Here is a 19993-nt window from a genome sequence, read left to right as displayed (position 1 = left end):
CTTTGTGTCAAAGATTATAATTATTTACAAAAATAGTCTTTGTTTGTAACCTTGAGAAAAGCTACAAATCAATACTTTTACAGGTTATATAGAACAATCAAAACCCGGTTGCTTCCATCTCAATTTTTCTGTTCAGAATATGTATCTCCCTCATCAATAGTCATAAAATATAGAAAAAAAAAATCTTACCAGATTTTCGAACACTGGTCAAATGGTTACTGACTTCCGTAGGAACCGATCAGCAACCTCGTACCAACTGCAGCTGACGACGACGACGAGCCTGACTTCTTAGATTTCTCGATCTTTCTTTTCTCCACTGCATAGGTGGTCCTGACGGATTTCATACGGTTCTTCACGTCATCGGTCGTCATCGTTATTCCAGAGCCATCCATATCTGTTAATAATAACTGGATGGCTTGGTTGACGGATCCCAAAAGGACCTGTAATTTTCATATTACTGCACGAAGACCAGCGACTTACTTGCACATGACTTACTGCACAAGAACTTTTAACACTTTTTTAAAAGACAAGAACGGACGAGGAAACGGGAGATTCTACCGCCATATGCAAACTGGGTTTGTTTATTTTTCAATGTGTCAGTTTGCTTTGTTTTTTTTTCTTCCAATTGAATGAAAAAGTTGAGCAGGTTCAACTTTCGTTCAAGTCAAGTCAATTCGCATGGAATGCAATGTTTACACGTTCAATTTATGGTAAAATAGCGTACACACGCTGAAACACGTTGGACAAACATTGACTCCACTCCCAAGAAAATGCTTCTGCTGCTGCTTTGTTTGAGCGTATGTGAAGTTGTTCGAAAAACCATTTGACAGTTTGTGTTTGTTTGGCGAGCATTTGCTTGTTTGAGCATTTGTGGTAAAATCGTTTGACCGAAACCCATGCGGCCGAATGCCACTAGACCGGACAAACCATTAGACCGAAACTCATCTGGCCGAAAGTCATTTGGCCGAACAGGTCATCCGGCTGAATAGGTCATTTGGCCGAATATGACAGTCGAACAGGACATACGTCTCACTACACACTTCTCATTTTTCACACTGAGAAATGAGGAGTGAGAATTGAGGCGTCTCACGTCTCGCTCCTCATTTCTCATTTCTCGCTGTGGAAAGTGAGAAGCGCAATGTGAGTAATGAGACATCTGTCCTGATCGACCAAATGACCTATTCGGCCAAATGTCTATTAGGAAAAATGTCCTATTCGGCAAATTGTCCTATTCGGCCAAATGTCCTAATTCGGCCAATACTCACGACACTACCCATGAGTAAGTAAAAGTGAGTGAGTGAGTAACAGAAAGCGTGAGATAATGTGAGTAAAGGTAAGTGCACGAGTAAAACAAAGTGAATCAGAGTGAGTGAAAAAGTTAGATAGGATGAGCGAGTAAAAGTGAACGAGTGGCATGAATGAGTAAGTGAGTAGGAGTAAGTCAGTGAAAAAGAGTGAGTGAGTAAGTAAGAGTGACTGAGTTAGAGCAAGTTTTTTTTTCTTCCTAAGCAATGGAGGGGGAATCTGCTCAACAGACATCCTGGGTTGACCAGGAAGTGCGGGGTTAGGGATCACCGAGGGAGGCAGGACTACATTCCCGACCCGCTAAACCGTTTCCATTGCCGCCAAGCCCATAGTCCCTTCGGTACAACCAGAAAGTAATGCTTCAAAGGTTGGCCAGTGCACAACGCACCCTCGAGGTTAGCTGCGTGTCCTTGCAGCACCGAACATCGTAACTCGCTTTTCTAGAAGAACACCATGGTATCGTGCCAGCGCGTTGCCGGCTTTCCAGGTGGCCTTACCACGCCCTATGTCCTCGGAAGGTGGGAAGGGTCGACTTCGCGCCTGCTTCCCTCTGCACGACTGGTATCAAGAATGATGATGCCGCGTGCACCCCAAATTGACCTTTCTGCGATAGAACCTATTCGCCAGCACACAGAGGGACTTGCCGACGCGAGGCCTACGCCTGCCCCAGCCTTGACGAGGACCCCTTTCCGTCCTCGGGCTCGGAACCCGCCCGGTTGACGCCGCGAAAGCGTTGATACCATGTTGTTCTTCGCGCGGTCACTTGTTCGATAAAAGGATCGAGTTCGACCACAGAGCATGACCACCGGTATGACCCATGAAGCCGACTCCGATCCCTTGGACCACCTCTTATTTGCGCCTGAACTAGCCATCCTTGAGTGGCGCGTGGCACCTGGCACCTTCTGTGTAGCTCCGAGACGATTTGGGCGATAGCCGATAAAACGGCGTTCCAGCCAACTTCATCTTTACACATCCTCCGAACTAGGTTGTCCGGGGTAGTGTCCAGACCACATGTGGCAAGCATGTGGTCACGCATTGCGCGAAAACGTGAGCACACGAACAACACGTGTTCCGCCGTTTCCTCTAAACCTGCACACACCAAACACTCGGGCGAGGCCGAGCAAGCCAGCTGCGTTACCTGCACTTTGATTTTGCAGCACGCTTAAACGCCGGGCACATCGAACCCCCCATGGGGTGCTTGCTGTTCACAGCTTTGCTGGAACAAATCAAACAATTGGGAGGTTCCGTGCAGCATTGTGCCTTATGTCCCTCCAATCCGCAGCGTCGGCAGAGATTGCTTCTGTAAGGGCCTTTGCAGTCCAATTGCTTGGGACCCGGTACCAGGCACTTGAAGCAAACTTCGGGTTGCTCGTATATGCGCACAGGGCATACCGACCATCCCACCTTGACGCTCCCTAACTTGACTACCTTGGAGGCGTCCGGTGCAGATAGCCGAACCAATGCTACCTGCGTCCCTGCCGGACCTTTCCGTAGCCGAACGGCTGCGGTGGTCGTCTCCACTTCACACTGTCGCCGCAGTGCCGTGACGAGCTCTTCGACTTCAGTGATCTCGTCCAGGTCTTTAACCCTTAGATTCACCTCCGTCGTGAGTGCCCTCACCTTGACCGTCTCGCCTAGGACCTCCTCCGCCAACTTCTTGTAGGCGGCGCCCTTTTGCGAGACGCCCCGCTTCAGCTCGAGTATCATCTCGCCCATCCGGGTACGTCTTATTCGACGTACGTCGGCGCCGAGTTCACCGAGCTTGACGTCACTCCTCATCGCCTTCAAAACATCCGAGTACTTAGCCTCGTCCGCCGTAATGACTAGGGCATCGCCCCTGGAGCGATTGGCGCCTACCCTAGACTTCTTGCTACCCTCATTCGCCTGGGCCTTCTTTTCGGCCCTTGACGTCTTCGGTTTCCTCTTGTTCTTGACCAGGGTCCAGGAGGCGTCACCCCCCTCTATTTCCCTGGTCTGGTGCTGCTGAGAACTTTCAGCCTGCCGTAACCCCTTATCACCGTCTTTCCTGAGTGGACGGACCTTTCCAGGTCCTTCCTCCCCCGGTTTTGGAGGTACCTGACCGGGGTTCAGCTTCCCAGCCCCACTACCCTTGTTCGGGGTAGTAACCCTCCGCGTTTTGGAGCGGCCCCCAGGGAGCTCATCCCCTGGAGACTGTCTCCCCCGTTTTTGTGCCTGCTCCGTTGGAGCAGTCACCCTCGACGTACCCGCAAATACTTGAGTCTCAGTCTGGGTAGACTTTGGTACCACCGTCTTCGCTGGCACGCCTTCGGTCGATTCGACCTTGCCCGAGTCCGCGAATCCTTGTGCCTCAGTCTGGGTAGACCTCGACTCCACCGATTTCACGGGTTTACACTTGGCCGTCCCGACCGCCCTCTCCAGCTTGGCGTCCAGCATCGACTTTCGAAGTTTCTGCAAGCTCCTCTTGAGGTCCTTGCTGATATTATGCTTCGATGACGCAAAGTCGATGATGGCGTCCAGCTGTTCCGTCGCCACCTCGAAGGCCGAAAGCCCATCGCGTTTGCGGTTCATCGCCTCCACAAGCCATGGGCCGTCAATAACCCCTACCGGCGTTTTTATAGCCGAGAGGAAGGTTGAGTGACCCACGCTGGCCCTGCGCACTGAGCTGCCGACTATTGCCTCTGGCCTCCTAGGCGGAGACCTGAACAACCCTCCTCTTGCGAAGGGGTTGTTGCCTACACTACTACCACTAATTGAAGAATTGACTTGGTTTTCTATTTTGGTCCCACGAGTTGCTCGGGAAAAAAGGTCCACCACGCCAGAGCCCAGCATGACGCGGTAAGGGACAATTACTGTGGAGGGTGCCCAGGTACCCCACAGGCTCCGTTAAAGGCCTAGCTTATTATTTCACCCCCTGGCCATGCATCCCCTCGGCACGGGTCGCTTGACGCCTTGGGATTAGGGGTTAGGGACGATGGTCCCGGTCTAACTCGCAGTGGCCATGGGGAGGGGTCGTCAAGCCCTTGGACAAAGTCCCTGCTGCCCCTTGAGTTAGAGCAAGTGAGTGAGTTAAAGTGAGTAAGTGAGTAACAGGGAATGCATGAGTAAAAGTGAGTGCCTGAGTAAGTAAGAGAGATTTTGTGACTAAGAGTAAGTAAGTGAGCAAGTGAGACTAAGTGAGTGAGCGACTTAAAGTAAATGAATGAGAGTGAGTAATAATAGTGAGGGGGTTCGGTATGAGAGAGAGGGAGATCTTGTTTGTCTCCGGGCAGGCGCGTTACTTTAGAAAAGGGCATTATTTCTTCTGTGTGCATTATACCGGCAAACGCGTTGAAGTTTGAAGTTGAAGTTTGTTACTAACTTTGCCTGGTCCGAATTGATTCCTTCTTTGGCCACTATCCCGGGCCCCCAAAGGACTCCTATAGGAGTTCTATAGAACAAGCTACAAAGTGACCAGTTGAATTAAAAATAGAACACAAAAATGTCATATGTCAAATGCTATTTGAAATTTATACAGTTTTATACCCATATTGCTTTGTTCAGTCTAATTCTATTTATGGCCCCTACAAAGTGGCCAGATGAGTTGAAATAAAAAAATTAAAAAAAAAAACAAAAACGGCGTATTCGCAAAGAAATTCATGAAGTTTTATACCCACATTGCCTAGTCTGCGTACTTACTTGATACTTGATGGACTACAGCTCTTCGATGAACCTACGCCGAATGGAGTATCCTTCTCCACTGGACTCGATCCTGGGCCAATCGCTTCCAGTCGCCCTGAACATTGAGCGCCCTCAGGTCCTCTTCAACTGCAAAAAGCCATCGTGTACGCGGCCTTCCACGAAGCCTGCGGCCTCTTCCGGGTTGTCTACTAAATATTATCTTCGCTTGACGTTCTTCCGGCATACGAACAACGTGACCAGCCCACCTTAGTCTGCCGTGTTGTATAAGCTTAATAATATCCAGCCCTTTATACACCTGGTACAATTCGTGATTCATGCGACGCCGCCAGATACCGTTCTCCTGTTTACCGCCGAGTACTTTACGCAGCATTTACGCTCAAACACTCCGAGAGCTCTCCGATCAGCCTCCTTTAACGTCCATGTCTCATGGCCGTATAAAGCCACCGGAAGAATCAGAGTAGTATACAGCGCGAGTTTTGTTTTCGTTTGTAGACTACGGGACTTAAGCTGGTTACGAAGTCCGTAATAAGCCCTATTTGCAGCTGCAATACGCCTTTTCACCTCGCGGGCAACATCGTTATCGCACGTCACTAATGTTCCAAGATTCCACAAATTCTTCTACCACTTCAAATTTTTCAATATCACGCACCATTTCGCTACCACCACCACTAACCACGTTGATTGCCAGCGACGAACTTCGTTTTGCTGGTATTGATCGTGAGTCCAATCCTCGCTGTCTTCCTCTTAAAAGGCGCAAAAGCCTCTTCCACGGCACGGCGATCAATTTCGATAATATCGATATCGTCCGCAAATCCAAGGAGCATATGCGATTTTGTGATAATGGTACCGCTTCTTTGCACACCAGCTCTCCTAATCGCTCCCTAGAACGCTATATTGAACAGTAGGTTCGAGAGTGCATCACTCTGCTTTAATGCATCTAAGTAAACAAATGACGTCGATATTTCATCCGCAACCCTTACACTTGATTTCGATCCGTCCAACGTTATTCGAATCAGCCGTATCAGTTTCGCCGGAAAACCATGTTCAAGCATAATTTGCCATAATTTATTCCGTTTCATTGATTCGTATGCCGCCTTGAAATCAATAAACAGATGATGTGTCTGCAAGTTGTACTCCCGGAATTTATCAAGGATTTGTCTTAGGGTAAACATTTGATCCGTCTTTGATCGGCCCTCACGAAAACCTGCTTGGTATTCGCCGACGAAGGACTCTTCAAGCGGTCGCAATCTGTTGAACGGAGTACGGGACCTAGTTTTGTACGCCGAATTAAGGAGGGTTATGCCTCGGTAACTGGCGCACTCCAGTCTGTGCTTTTTCTTAAAGAGGGCAAATGAGGCCGTCCAACCAGCTAGCAGGCATTTCCTCGTCTTCCCATATTTCCGACATAATATGGTGCAGAACTTCATAAAACTGCTCACTGCCATGTTTGAGAAGTTCAGCAGGGAGCTGGTCCTTCCCCGCAACCTTATTGTTTTCAGCTCTTTAACAGCTTTTTTAACCTCATCTAGTGTAGGCGACTCCACAACTTGTCCATCGTCGCTAATATTTATTCTGCTCACCGATGCACCGTCACTTCCACAATTCAACGAAGTCTCGAAGTGTTGGTTCCACCTGGCAGCCAGTTTGGGTTTATTTGTCAGCAAATTCCCTTCTTGATCGTTGCATATGACCGTCCTGGGTCGCCTCTGTGCAGTGCCTACCACATCTCGTGCTGTTGTTCTCACCGCTCCATGGATCGACTCCCATAGATCGTTGATGTTGTCGCTAATGTTGATTGCACTTATCCGTTCATCGAGCTTCTGGCGGTACTCAGCCGACACTCCTTCCGCCGATAATCGCTGGATATTGTAACGCATCGTTCGCTGTGATCTTTCGTTAGATACAGTTGACAACCGTGATCGAATTTTACTGACAACGAGGTAGTGATTAGAGTCAATGTTCGGACCTCTGAATGTCCACACATCGATAACATCCGAGAAATGGCGCCCATCCACCAGAACATGGTCTATCTGGTTGCAAGTTTCACCATTTGGGTGCCTCCAGGTGTGCTTTCGGATATTCTTTCGTGCAAAGTAGGTGCTACTGATGGTCATCCCTCTAGCAGCAGCGAAATTTACTAGTCGTAGGCCGTTGTCATTGGTAGCGGAGTGAAGGCTCTCCCTACCAATTATGGGACGGAAAAGTTCCTCTACCGATTTGAGCGTTAGCGTCTCCAATAACAATTTTCACGTCATGCTTTGGGCACTCTCCATAGGCTTCATCAAAACATTCATAAAACGTGTCCTTCACGTCGTCGGATTTATCGTTTGTCGGTGCGTAAACGTTGATTAGGCTGTAATTGAAGAATTTGCCCCGTATCCTCAACACACAGATTCGTTCGCTAATGGGTTTCCACCGCATCACTCGCTTCATCTGCTTGCCCATCACTACGAAACCAATTCCATGCTCTGCTTTTTCACCGCCGCATTGATAGATGTTATACTTGAATGCAGGGTTGGTCGTGGGGTCCACGGCTCTGAATTCACGTTCTCCGGATCTAAGCCATCGGACTTCTTGAATAGCGGCCACGTTCTCTCCAACCTTCTGCAGTTCACGAGCCAGAAGGCTCACTCGTCCAGGTTCATTTAGGGTCCTGACATTCCAGGTACCGAGTTTCCAATCATAGTCCTTATTTCGTTGCCGGGTCGGTTGCCAAAAATAACGTTCTCTTTTTCTTCTATCTCCATTTTTCGTGGTATTTGAGAAGCTTCAGTAAGCTACCGGGGTCGCGTTACCTACATCGCGATGATAGGGCTGCCACCTTACACGCTAAAAATGAACTACACAAAATTGAGTCGAATCCGACTCATTTTCATCAAAAACGGGACAACTCAAAATTTGAGTAAAAGATACTACTTCAATAAAATGATGATTGCACTTAAACTAGGAGTCTGTTTGTCGTAAAATGCACATAGATAGATAGATGAACTTGATTCGCATCTGTCGTATTAAAAATTTATGGAAGGCCAAGCTTAACTTTCGCGAAATCATTATTTTATTGAAGTAGTATATATTACTCAAATTTTGAGTTGTCCCGTTTTTAATGAAAATGAGTCGGATTCGACTCAATTTTGAGTAGTTCATTTTTAGCGTGTAGGTATAGCTGACGCGATACAGCATTTCGTTGATCAGCCGCTGTGTACCAGTCTGATGCTGTTTGAGCCGCACCTCCTGGTGACCAAACGCTCTAGGCGTACCTTCTCACTCTAGCTGATGGCAGACAACAGTGCCCAGGCTGCACTACCAGCTAAGTACTCAACCCTTAGCTGGCGGTCTTTTGTCATCGGACGACCCGTGGAAGCGTGAGATAGGAACTCCCTTACTAGATTAATAATAAGATGATATCGATTGTGGCGGCGTGGCAATTTTTGAGCAGCGGCGCGTCAATGAGGAAACTGTCAGGTAGCAAGACTAACAAAAACTGGCAACATAATGAACAGAGAAGACTACAACGACAGAATTTATATGACGGACGGATGTATTGAAGTGGCGGATAGGATGGATAATCAAAATGGGCAATTGGACGGAATGTTCGATTAGGCTGAATAGAAATTAGAACGAAGAATTTCCTACTTAAGTTATTTTAATTTGGGGGCTATAACTTGGCTTAGAAACCTCGCCTTTAACTGCAGAAGTGCTGATTCAACACTACGCTGCGAGTCGGCAATGCCCCAGTGGGGGACGTAACGGCAATAAGAAGAAGTTATTTTGATTTATTTGGCCGGATTTCCCCTCATGTTCTCAAGCAAACACATCAAAGATTATCTTTTCCAATCAAATCTCCTCCAAGCCTCTTTCGATACACGAGGACACGAGGTAGTTAGTCGAACACATCCCATCGAACAGCAAATCGACGTGATTACCCGCACCCCTTCATCTTGAATACTGCGCTGCGGTCATGTGGAGAGTGCATATGGTGTGTGATTGGTAACCAGGAGCAGGGCTTTCAAGAACGGAACAACAACCGACCGACCGACCAGCACCCAAATGGAATCCAATTGAGCACGTAGTAAATTCTCTGTTTGCCAATGGGATTTTGATTGTCGTTTGTCCCGGGGCGACGCGTTTCGGGTACGGATTCAAGTGCATTCCACGAACCCATGCCTGCGTTCTCGCCCTGCCCTGCGATGTCCCCGGCCTGGTTCATGACTGTTGGTGGGCGGCTAACGCTTAAGTGTTTAGGAAAATGTTGATTGCATATTGCATAGAATAACCGCCGATCATTGGGTATCGAGGATGTGGGTGGGGGGCTTTCTCATGGCACGGTGCATAGGATGACGTGGACGGGAGGGTGATTGTGTAACCATAGCCAGGCAACACCATCAACAAAGTGTAAGCTTTGACAATTTGGCAGCATCGATGTTCAGTCTGAGTGCTGACCTGACCAACGATTGTCGGGTTACAGTTCTGTTCTTGCCAAAGAGATAACGTTCGAATGGCATGCGTGTTGCCATACTTTGCGGTATGCATATTATGGGCTTTTCGGAGTAACAGGGTTTAGTGTTTTGAATTGGGATTGGGGTGTTTGAACATTTGGGGAGAATTGCATACTATCGGTCCTCTCCGTAATAGCTTTAGCTATTACACCTTAGTGAAGAACTAGAATTTTCATGTAATATGGTAATAGGGAAAATGTTGGAAAAATCTGCTTCAACTTCTTCTTCAAATCGTCGAACTTCATTATCTTGTTGGAAAATGCGGCATGAACATTATGGTCTTATGGCACAGCAATGTCAATGAGGGCTACCTGCTTCCTTCTGCCGTAGATCTCAATGTCGAGCGGGTTGATCTTGCGATTCAAGTACAGCTCTACAATTTTCAGAGTTTCGTTATGTGCCGGTGTAACGGAACTCGGCGTTCCAGAGGCGAGACTGGCACATATTTGTAGTAGTCATCCCAACTAATAATGTTGGTGCAGAGGTTTTTGGGGCCGGGGAAGGTTCTTAAGATTGTTCGTGACCCCTTCCCACTTTGGAAAGGGGGGCTTCCATAAAAATGAAACTGAAATTTCTGCATAACTCGAGAACTAATCAGAGAATAAAACAACTTAAGGCGAAACGAAGTTCGTCGGGTCTGCTAGTGCTGAATAAAAAGTAATTCACCACAATTAATTCCATAAGGTTCAACTCGACTATTACCCAAATATCTATCAGCTAGTCAGTTTGTGCCGAATGTCTTTCACTTTCTATCGTTTATGTAGCCTCCATAAAGCCATAAAACAACATTATCTCAATTAATAACACAGCTAATCGATTAAGAGCTCATGTATGCATTAGTGTTGCTTTTTAGCAACTATGCTTATTGCAATAAGTAGGGTAGTGAGCTGATTTCCGTCGTAGTTGGTACTACTGGGTTTTCAAGTCTAATTTAAAAGCTAGCCTAACCACTGATTCTAACTAAGTTGTATGCAGCATATATTATGGAGTTCCTGCTTTCCATTGCATATTATTAGCGCAATGAACAAATCGTGGTTTATTAGGAATCGGTATTCCAAAATACCCTTTCAGTTTTGTATATATGTCTTACGAAAATCTGTTTTCGTCCATGAAAGTTTTCATTCGTCCATTCCAATATTCGCTGGATTGACGTAAAATAAACGTGTTAGCACAGAGAACAGACATGGATGCTCGAACAAAATTTCGTTAAAAACGTATGTAAAGATTCAAATCGCACCTCAGCGCCGCCAACACAGGCTGCCCGACATAAAAACTCTATTCCACTAAGTGATGGCGTTGGCATACACTTCATAAACAATGTAGTGCTGCCATCTAGGAGCAATTCGGAATGAACACTAGCGCTAAAAAGTAAAACACGGCAAATTTTAACCATATTTATCAGCATACTAGCACCGCGCAACGGGGGCATAACGACATACTTTAAAATGACCAGTACAAACTTTTACACAAGCACGCGAATGAAGATGAACGTCTGTTCTCTGTGGTGTTAGTATTAGTATGCGATTTCAACAAGAACACCAAATTCATTCGAATTTCCAGAGGAAATTCATTCGAATTTCCAGAGGAAATTCATTCGAATTTCCAGAGGAAATTCATCCGAATTTCCAGAGAAAATTCATCCGAATTTCCAGAGGAAATGCATTCGAATTTCCAGATGAGATTCATTCGAATTTAAGAGGAGATTCATTTGAATTTCCAGAGGAGATCATTTGAATTTCCAGGGGAAATTCATCCGTTTTTCCAGAGGAAATTCATCCGAAATTCATTGATTTGGACGAAATCTTGTCTCAAGATAGGTGATTATGGTCTCAACCAACCGTCCATACATCGCAAGCTGGACACTTTAAAAAAAAAAAGTTTTTCTAGCAAATTTTTTTCTTGTCGGAATTGATTTTTTTTCAGTGTTTTTAAGGGGTGGCAGTAGATTTAACATATATTGTAGATCCAGTTGAAATCCGAACTGAGCTCTCGCGACAATCGCATTTTCTCCCATTTCCGGATGTCGCAACTGCATCGCGAGTAGTGCGCATCTATGCCATAGCCGTGCGCCATCATGCGCAACACCTGCAATGCAGTTGCGACATTCGGAAATGGGAGAAAACGCGATTGTCGCGAGAGCTCAGTTCGGTTTTCAACTGGATCTACAATATTATCAATTTCAGTAGAAAACCAAATGGGCGAATGAATTTCCTCTGGAAATTCGGATGAATTTCCTCTGGAAATTCGGATGAATTTCCTCTGGAAATTCGGATGAATTCCTCTGGAAATTCGGATGAATTTCCTCTGGAAATTCGGATGAATTTCCTCTGGAAATTCGGATGAATTTCCTCTGGAAATTCGGATGAATTTCCTCTGGAAATTCGGATGAATTTCCTCTGGAAATTCGGATGAATTTCCTCTGGAAATTCGGATGAATTTCCTCTGGAAATTCGGATGAATTTCCTCTGGAAATTCGGATGAATTTCCTCTGGAAATGCGGATGAATTTCCTCTGGAAATTCGGATGAATTTCCTCTGGAAATTCGGATGAATTTCCTCTGGAAATTCGGATGAATTTCCTCTGGAAATTCGGATGAATTTCCTCTGGAAATTCGGATGAATTTCCTCTGGAATTCGGATGAATTTCCTATGGAAATTCGAATAAATTTCCTCTGAAATTCGGATGAATTTCCTCTGAAATTCGGATGAATTCCTCTGGAAATTCGGATGAATTCCTCTGGAAATTCGGATGAATTTCCTCTGGAAATCGGATGAATTTCCTCTGGAATTCGGATGAATTTCCTCTGAAATTCGGATGAATTTCCTCTGAAATTCGGATGAATTTCCTCTGGAAATTCGGATGAACTTCCTCTGGAAATTCGGATGAATTTCCTCTGGAAATTCGGATGAATTTCCTCTGGAAATCGGATGAATTTCCTCTGGAAATTCGGATGAATTTCCTCTGGAAATTCGGATGAATTTCCTCTGAAATTCGGATGAATTTCCTCTGGAAATCGGATGAATTTCCTCTGGAAATTCGGATGAATTTCCTCTGGAAATTCGGATGAATTTCCTCTGAATTCGGATGAATTTCCTCTGGAAGTCGGATGAATTTCCTCTGAATCGGATGAATTTCCTCTGGAAATTCGGATGAATTTCCTCTGAAATCGGATGAATTTCCTCTGGAATTCGGATGAATTTCCTCTGGAAATTCGGATGAATTTCCTCTGGAAATCGGATGAATTTCCTCTGGAAATCGGATGAATTTCCTCTGGAAATCGGATGAATTTCCTCTGGAAATCGGATGAATTTCCTCTGGAAATCGGATGAATTTCCTCTGAAATCGGATGAATTTCCTCTGGAAATCGGATGAATTTCCTCTGGAAATTCGGATGAATTTCCTCTGAAATCGGATGAATTTCCTCTGGAAATCGGATGAATTTCCTCTGGAAATTCGGATGAATTTCCTCTGGAAATCGGATGAATTTCCTCTGGAAATCGGATGAATTTCCTCTGGAAATCGGATGAATTTCCTCTGGAAATTTGGATGAATTTCCTCTGGAAATTCGGATGAATTTCTCTGGAAATTCGGATGAATTTCCTCTGGAAATCGGATGAATTTCCTCTGGAAATCGGATGAATTTCCTCTGGAAATCGGATGAATTTCCTCTGGAAATTCGGATGAATTTCCTCTGGAAATCGGATGAATTTCCTCTGGAATTCGGATGAATTTCCTCTGGAAATCGGATGAATTTCCTCTGGAAATCGGATGAATTTCCTCTGAAATCGGATGAATTTCCTCTGGAAATCGGATGAATTTCCTCTGAATTCGGATGAATTTCCTCTGGAAATCGGATGAACTTCCTCTGGAAATTCGGATGAATTTCCTCTGGAAATCGGATGAATTTCCTCTGAAATTCGGATGAATTTCCTCTGGAAATCGGATGAATTTCCTCTGGAAATCGGATGAATTTCCTCTGGAAATTCGGATGAATTTCCTCTGAAATTCGGATGAATTCCTCTGGAAATTCGGATGAATTTCCTCTGGAAATTCGGATGAATTTCCTCTGGAAATTCGGATGAATTTCCTCTGGAAATTCGGATGAATTTCCTCTGGAAATTCGGATGAATTTCCTCTGGAATTTCGGATGAATTTCCTCTGGAATTTCGGATGAATTTCCTCTGGAAATTCGGATGAATTTCCTCTGGAAATTCGGATGAATTTCCTCTGGAAATTCGGATGAATTTCCTCTGGAAATTCGGATGAACTTCCTCTGGAAATTCGGATGAATTTCCTCTGGAAATTCGGATGAATTTCCTCTGGAAATTCGGATGAATTTCCTCTGGAAATTCGGATGAATTTCCTCTGGAAATTCGGATGAATTTCCTCTGGAAATCGGATGAATTTCCTCTGGAAATTCGGATGAATTTCCTCTGAAATTCGGATGAATTTCCTCTGGAAATCGGATGAATTTCCTCTGGAAATCGGATGAATTTCCTCTGAAATTCGGATGAATTTCCTCTGGAAATCGGATGAATTTCCTCTGAAATTCGGATGAATTTCCTCTGGAAATCGGATGAATTTCCTCTGGAAATCGGATGAATTTCCTCTGGAAATCGGATGAATTTCCTCTGGAAATCGGATGAATTTCCTCTGGAAATCGGATGAATTTCCTCTGAAATCGGATGAATTTCCTCTGGAAATTCGGATGAATTTCCTCTGGAAATTCGGATGAATTTCCTCTGGAAATTCGGATGAATTTCCTCTGGAAATTCGGATGAATTTCCTCTGGAAATTTGGATGAATTTTCTCTGGAAATTCGGATGAATTTCCTCTGGAAATTCGGATGAATTTCCTCTGGAAATTCGGATGAATTTCCTCTGGAAATTCGGATGAATTTCCTCTGGAAATTCGGATGAATTTTCTCTGGAAATTCGGATGAACTTCCTCTGGAAATTCGGACGAACTTCCTCTAGAAATTCGGATGAACTTCCTCTGGAAATTCGGATGAATTTCCTCTGGAAATTCGGATGAATTTACTCTGGAAATTCGGATAATTTGTTTTCTGGAAGTTCTGATGATTTTTTTCTGGAAATTCGGATGATTTTTTTTCTGGGAATTCGGATGATTTTTTTTTTTTGAAAGTCGGATGCTTTTCCTCTGGAAATTCGGATGATTTTCCTCTGAAAATTCGGAAGATTTTCCTGATAGAATTAGAGGCGAAAGTATAGCTTTGATTGTTTCGTTAGGATACGAATGTTTTATAGAAGCGGATTTCAAAGCGAGCGGAGGGCAATATTTGTGTTGGTATAAATCTCACAACCTTCCCTTTGCCTTTGCTCCAGTATTACGAGTGAGGGAAAAGTATCAGTGTGAAAGCTTTTTTAGTAGTTTATTAGTCATGACTTTTTTCGCTTTATCATGTATAATGGTAATTCTCTTGTTAAATAGTTTATGTTTTAATTTATTGGTTTAATTGGATTATGTCTTGATATTTGACATTTATTCTATTCAATTCTAAGCATTTCCTTTTAAAGCTATGCTTCACGCCACCCAAACGGAGTGAAAAATTACGTAACCCCAAAAACGCATCCTCTATCCTCCCGTTCTTGTCCCTCATGCATTCCCCTACCGTGACAGCCGTGCTCCTCCGCACGGTCATGATCCAAACTATACATTTAGCGTACAGTTCGCCGTCACCGCGGCGTGGAGGACGGAAAAGTCTGCTGATTCGGAACTCTCCTGCTGCTGCACCACAGCAGGCAACGACCGTGCGGGAAGCGCGCTGTTGCTTTGCGGTCTGGTCTGGTCCACAGCCAACTAGACGTATAAAAGCGCCCTGACCGCCCGGCCCGACAGGCGAAACGGAACTGGAGAACGACGAAAGCCTCACGTGACCCGTCGGCGGGTGTCGGGATGCGAGTGCAAACGAGCCGCGAGCTTTTTGCTCGAGAGTGCCCGATGTCGGTATAGGTCGGCCGGTGGTGAGTTCCGAGAAACCGAGCGAGCCAACCTGGCGGGAGCTTTTCATTCAGAACGTTACATAACCACGTGTAGAGGGGGCCAGCTTGTGCACCCTGTTGGGAGGGGGATGAAGCTTCGGTGAGCTTACGGCGCTGTTGCTTTGGACTTTTCCCCGATCAACGGCAGCGATGTCAAGAGAGAAAGAAGCGTGCTTTCGCATATTCCAATCACCCGGCACCGCTCGGAATGGTTTGGCCTAGTTGGAATGTTTTCCCTTTTTCCGTTTGTTTTCCCATTGGTCCCCACGTGGGAATTTGGTAGCAGGTACGGAAGGCATGTGAGCCATCATTCTGATCAGGCAAAGGCGCAGTAATTATTCAGTGATCTTCGTTTCTATTGCTGTGAGGAGCCTTTCCTTTCAGATCTGGGGCGTGAAAAAGAAAGACGTGGCTTCATGGTTGAGCACGAAACGGTTTACGTAAAGAGATAATGAACTTGAAAATGGGGAAGATGAGATTGATTTTTCGGTTCGACATTGTATCCGACATACCCAAGCAAGTGAAGGTCGAAGACATGAAAAATGCATCGATAGCATATTGGTTGGTCATGAAAACGGAACAGTGGAGTTAGAATACATATTTGCGTGTTTGCGTATTCAATTCTAACTTATATTTTTGGCTCTACTAATGGCATGTGAAATATCTTCAAAATTTTGAAGCTATTTCACATGCCATTAGCAGAGTCAAAAAATTTTAATGAATATAAAGATTTAACGAAACGTAAAGAAAACTTCTGAAAAGTTAAATTCTTAAAATCATGCATGAAAGCATCCATTACTGGGCGCAAAAGGTTAAATAAGTAGATTACACTTTTAGCGTCTACCTTATTTCAATGTTATCATTTTTTAAACACCTTCAGAACGTTTCCATGCTGTTCAACTTCTTCCTTATTGCGCACTTAAATCATATTCCAGGAGAAGCAACATGTTGCAGGTTATTTTTTGCATCCCTCTGGGACAGGTCATAATTTTCCGCTTCACCGGCACTCGCGCAGCGTGGCTTCTCCATTATTAAATGAAATCATAAATTTAACCATGAATCGTTCCCGGTGGCAAAACATTGCAGCCAACCACCGCCCGTCTGCCGAACCAACAAGCGAATATCTCACGCCCAGAAAATAGCAATTTATATGCATTTCAGACAGTAACCACCGTTGTTGTGTCCCCTCCACCACATTACTATCAGCAATGTCCGCGGGAAATGCTGCGGCAGCATTCCTTGGATTGTCCAGGCACCTGTTTGTGCGCTCCCTTTCTCTACCGCCAGCTGCCTTATCAAGTGGTTCCCAGCAGCCAACAGCAACTCGAAATTGTGTAATCAAAAACAATTCGCCCGTTAACCATTTTTAATGGAAGCACTCCACGCCGAAGTTTCCACCAGACCAACGGCCTTCGCTTTGATGCCATTTCCAAAGCGAAATCCTATCGACCGTTGGCATTTAATAAATTTTAATTAAAATCATCTACGAGCTTGCCCTCAGGAGAGTAACTGTTACTTACCGACTTGTATCGATTGAATGCGAGAGTAAAAGATTTTGTTTTGTTCAGCGATCAGAGATCAGAATTCAGAAATCAGAAAACAGAAAACAGAAAACAGAAAACAGAAAACAGAAAACAGAAAACAGAAAACAGAAAACAGAAAACAGAAAACAGAAAACAGAAAACAGAAAACAGAAAACAGAAAACAGAAAACAGAAAACAGAAAACAGAAAACAGAAAACAGAAAACAGAAAACAGAAAACAGAAAACAGAAAACAGAAAACAGAAAACAGAAAACAGAAAACAGAAAACAGAAAACAGAAAACAGAAAACAGAAAACAGAAAACAGAAAACAGAAAACAGAAAACAGAAAACAGAAAACAGAAAACAGAAAATCAGAAAATCAGAAAATCAGAAAATCAGAAAATCAGAAAATCAGAAAATCAGAAAATCAGAAAATCAGAAAATCAGAAAATCAGAAAATCAGAAAATCAGAAAATCAGAAAATCAGAAAATCAGAAAATCAGAAAATCAGAAAATCAGAAAATCAGAAAATCAGAAAATCAGAAAATCAGAAAATCAGAAAATCAGAAAATCAGAAAATCAGAAAATCAGAAAATCAGAAAATCAGAAAATCAGAAAATCAGAAAATCAGAAAATCCGAAAGTTAAAAAAATAGAAAATCAGAAAATCAGAAAATCAGAAGATCAGAAAATCAGAAAATCAGAAAATCAGAAAATCAGAAAATCAAAAAATCAGAAAATCAGAAAATCAGAAAATCAGAAAATCAGAAAATCAGAAAATCAGAAAATCAGAAAATCAGAAAATCAGAAAATCAGAAAATCAGAAAATCAGAAAATCAGAAAATCAGAAAATCAGAAAATCAGAAAATCAGAAAATCAGAAAATCAGAAAATCAGAAAATCACAAAATCACAAAATCACAAAATCAGAAAAGCAGAAAATCAGAAAACCGGAAAATCAGAGATTCAAAAAATCAGAAAATCAGAAAATCAGAGAATCAGAAAATCAGAAAATCAGAAAATCAGCAAATCAGAAAATCAGAAAATCAGAAAATCAGAAAATCAGAAAATCAGAAAATCAGAAAATCAGATAATCAGAAAATCAGAAAATCAGAAAATCTGAAAATCAGTGAATCAGAGAATCTGAAAATCTGAAAATCAGAAAATCAGAAAATCAGAAAACAGGAAACAGAAAATCTGAAATCTGAAATCTGAAATCTAAAATCTGAAATCTGAAATCGAAAATCGAAAAACAGAGATCAAAAATCAGAAAATCAGAAAATCAGAAAATCAGAAAATCAGAAAATCAGAAAATCAGAAAATCAGAAAATCAGAAAATCAGAAAATCAGAAAATCAGAAAATCAGAAAATCAGAAAATCAGAAAATCAGAAAATCAGAAAATCAGAAAATCAGAAAATCAGAAAATCAGAAAATCAGAAAATCAGAAAATCAGAAAATCAGAAAATCAGAAAATCAGAAAATCAGAAAATCAGAAAATCAGAAAATCAGAAAATCAGAAAATCAGAAAATCAGAAAATCAGAAAAACCGGAAAATCAGAAAATCAGAAAATCAGAAAATCAGAAAATCAGAAAATCAGAAAATCAGAAAATCAGAAAATCAGAAAATCAGAAAATCAGAAAATCAGAAAATCAGAAAATCAGAAAATCAGAAAATCAGAAAATCAGAAAATCAGAAAATCAGAAAATCAGAAAATCAGAAAATCAGAAAATCAGAAAATCAGAAAATCAGAAAATCAGAAAATCAGAAAATCAGAAAATCAGAAAATCAGAAAATCAGAAAATCAGAAAATCAGAAAATCAGAAAATCAGAAAATCAGAAAATCAGAAAATCAGAAAATCAGAAAATCAGAAAATCAGAAAATCAGAAAATCACAAAATCACAAAATCAGAATATCAGAAAATCAGAAAAGCAGAAAATCAGAAAACCGGAAAATCAGAGATTCAAAAAATCAGAAAATCAGAAAATCAGAGAATCAGAAAATCAGAAAATCAGAAAATCAGAAAATCAGCAAATCAGAAAATCAGAAAATCAGAAAATCAGAAAATCAGAAAATCAGAAAATCTGAAAATCAGTGAATCAGAGAATCTGAAAATCTGAAAATCTGAAAATCAGAAAATCAGAAAATCAGAAAACAGGAAACAGAAAATCTGAAATCTGAAATCTAAAATCTGAAATCTGAAATCGGAAATCGAAAAACAGAAATCAAAAATCAGAAAATCAGAAAATCAGAAAATCAGAAAATCAGAAAATCAGAAAATCAGAAAATCAGAAAATCAGAAAATCAGAAAATCAGAAAATCAGAAAATCAGAAAATCAGAAAATCAGAAAATCAGAAAATCAGAAAATCAGAAAATCAGAAAATCAGAAAATCAGAAAATCAGAAAATCAGAAAATCAGAAAATCAGAAAATCAGAAAATCAGAAAATCAGAAAATCAGAAAATCAGAAAATCAGAAAATCAGAAAATCAGAAAATCAGAAAATCAGAAAATCAGAAAATCAGAAAATCAGAAAATCAGAAAATCAGAAAATCAGAAAATCAGAAAATCAGAAAATCAGAAAATCCGAAAATCAGAAAATCAGAAAATCAGAAAATCAGAAAATCAGAAAATCAGAAAATCAGAAAATCAGAAAATCAGTGAATCAGAGAATCTGAAAATCTGAAAATCTGAAAATCAGAAAATCAGAAAATCAGAAAACAGGAAACAGAAAATCTGAAATCTGAAATCTGAAATCTAAAATCTGAAATCTGAAATCGAAAATCGAAAAACAGAAATCAAAAATCAGAAAATCAGAAAATCAGAAAATCAGAAAATCAGAAAATCAGAAAATCAGAAAATCAGAAAATCAGAAAATCAGAAAATCAGAAAATCAGAAAATCAGAAAATCAGAAAATCAGAAAATCAGAAAATCAGTGAATCAGAGAATCTGAAAATCTGAAAATCTGAAAATCAGAAAATCAGAAAATCAGAAAACAGGAAACAGAAAA

The sequence above is a fragment of the Armigeres subalbatus genome, chromosome 1 (assembly GCF_024139115.2).
Source record: "Armigeres subalbatus isolate Guangzhou_Male chromosome 1, GZ_Asu_2, whole genome shotgun sequence".
Lineage (NCBI taxonomy): Eukaryota > Metazoa > Arthropoda > Insecta > Diptera > Culicidae > Armigeres > Armigeres subalbatus.
Note: the sequence above shows the minus strand (reverse complement) of the source record.